Source organism: Rattus norvegicus, chromosome 3 (genome assembly GCF_021556685.1).
Source record: "Rattus norvegicus strain SHRSP/BbbUtx chromosome 3, alternate assembly SHRSP_T2T, whole genome shotgun sequence".
NCBI classification, from domain to species: Eukaryota; Metazoa; Chordata; class Mammalia; order Rodentia; family Muridae; genus Rattus; species Rattus norvegicus.
Window position 1 is genome coordinate 95,543,829 of NC_141536.1, and position 3,045 is coordinate 95,546,873.

Genomic DNA, 3,045 nt, shown 5'->3' on the forward strand with positions numbered 1-3,045 from the left:
TTGCTAGAGTTGGCTAACATTTTATCGGCACTGGACCAAAACATTCACCACTAGGGAACTACCCTAGTGTCCACATATATTTTCTTGTCCAGTCCTTTGATACCTGTGTACCACCTGACTACAGTGGCTGAAGAAACTTTCATTTTATCATCTTGCAAGGATTACCCAATTACAACAGTCATCAGGTTACCCGTGATCATGCAATGGCCATCTTAAAATGATCAATCACTATTGGTTCCCTAACACTTTGGTTAGATCCATCTGTGCAATTTCCCTTTTAGTGGCTAGAAAACACTTAGTGGCTCAGGCAACTCAGATAGGTCAAACAGGACATGTTCACCTTTATCAAAGTTGTTACTTGATACAACAGGATAGAGATTTCCAATGAGCTACAAGATTATGGCATAATTGTAGCTTCTATATTACAACATCTATTATAATTGTAACATGTCCATGAATTACCCAGGCAAATTATAAGCATCCGTAATCATTAATTTAATTTTAAGCAAATCAAGGACTGAGGTGATAGATCGATAAAGTGTTGCCAAGCAAACATGAGGATCTGAGTTGGAATATCCAATACCCATGTGGAAAACTATGTAGGGCAGAATCCTATCAGTGGAAATGAGACAGGGAATTCTCTGGAACTGGCTAGCCAAACTGTTGAGGTCCAAGTTCACAAAAAGAACATATCACAAAACGTGAAATGGAACAGTAAAAGAAAGACACTTAACATCGACCTCTGTCCTAAGCGCGCACGCACACACACACACACACACACACACACACACACATGCATCTGCTTATATGTACACACTCTCACACAAACATATGTATATGGATACACACACAGAAAGAGGTAAAATAGGTGATCTGTACTCTATTGGTGCAGGGTGCTCACAGTAGCTTAAACAACATTGCTATTCCTCCTGAGTACGGGAACAACACAGGTGGAAATGAAAAGTCCACTTCCAGAGGATCAAGGAAGCAATACCGGCCCTCGGCCAGCCCTGAAATGTCAGCAGTCTTTAGAGAAATCCTAAGGTTGTTGATGTTCCTCTACTTGGCAAGTCTCCTACCAATGGATCTTTATACCTCAATGTAGCTGGAGAATTACCTGTAAAGGGTAAATGAATCTATTATTTATATGTAAACCAACTTTTGTTTATATCATTTGCCTTTGTTCTTCTGTTTTTCTTTTGTTGAAAATGGATTTTTTTCATACAACATATTCTGATTACAGTTTCCCCAACTCCTTTGAGATTCTGGCCACCTCCAGGTCTCAACTAAATCCACACCCTTTTTTGTGTCTGATTAGAAAAAACATGAATATCTAAAAATAAATAAAAAAATAAAACAAACAAATGGAAATAGCAGTGGGAAAACAAACAGAAGATGAAGAGCCAAAGAAAGAGCACAAGAAACACAGAGATACGGGAACACACACAGTTTTACACATAGTAACCCTATAAAACAAACTGGAAGCTATCATGTATACACAAAGGACCTGTAGGACTAAAAAAATAATTCCTGAGAAAATCCTTTGTGTGGGCCATCTACTACTGGACCTGGGGCCTGCCTGGAGAGGACTAATTTTTCATTTGTGAGTGGTTATCAACTGGAGATAGCTTCTGGCTTAGGGATGGGAGCTTATGTCCACTTCTCAGAACTACAAACCCATGTGGCTTAGACCATACAGGCTCTGTGGATGCTGCTACATCCCTGTGTGAATTCATATGTGTCTCAGTTCTCCTGTGTTTCCTTGCTGGTTTCCATCCCCACTGAACCTTACACTTTTCCCGCCTCCTCTTCTGTAGGATTCTCTGATCCCTGAGGAGAGATTTAATGGAGAGACTCCATTTAGTACTGCATGTTCCAAGATTTCTCACATTCTGTCCATGGTTTGGCATAACAGACTGCACAGAAAAGAGGTGAGTAAAGGACAGCCCGATATTTTTTAAAAAGATATGGAAGGTAACTTTCAAACTTTTCAACTTACCCCTGAGAGTTTAGCAGTATGTAATATTTCCTTGATTTGCTACATATGAAACTTCAGACGTGTTTATAAGACAGAAAGAGGAGACAAATAGTCAATGGAAGAAAACAGGCGGTGAGATGCGAAGTTTCCAGGAACAGGTATGCTAGCAGAACTACACTGGCTAAAGAACTCATTGTTTAGAGCAGCTGAGAAGACAACTCTCTCAGTAAAAAAATAAAGAGCTTGCCATAGCAGCTTAAGGGAGCCTAAATTTGATCCCCAGCACTTACGTAAAAAGACGGACATGGTGACACACATATAACATTCTAGCTCTAGATTTCTAGGGCTTCTTGATCACCAGCCAACCCAACTGGCAGCTCTAGGTTCATGTGAGAGATTCTATCCAAAAATGTAAGTTTCCAGAGGGGAAACAATTCCAAAGACTACCCTGGTACATAACACACACACACACACACACACACACACACACACACACACACACACGGATTTGCTGCAAACTATTTCTCTGGACCAGGAAGCTTCTAACTTTAATAGTACTAGAAAGTTCTATGCAGGCTTCTGGTGGGGACATTATCAACAGTCTTACCCAGCACTCAACCCCAGGAACTATAATGATTGATGTGACAAGTTATGATTACGGGTGCAGTATTGGCATGAAAGTTATAGAGATAACCAACTATTTTCTTATTGGATTCAAGACCTTCTCGATAGAAGGAAATGCATGTCTGGCACTGTAAATGTGCTCAAGATCATTGTAGGGGAGCTTATAAACCCCAGGGGTGAGCCTACTATTAATATTCTACAAAAGGACATAGTATCAAACTGCATGCTAAATAAATGTCTGTATAATCCTCGACTAATAAAGCTCTCAGGCATCATGAGAGGAGTTTCATTGAGCAGTGGATATTAGTTAATGCAGAAATTCACAACTGGTCAGTGTGGAGAATAAGTGTCAGTACACAATATAGATGATGTACCTATCTATAATCCACCCCATACCCAAAGCTCAAGATCATGAAAGGGATGGATGGGTTGTAAGAGTTGGT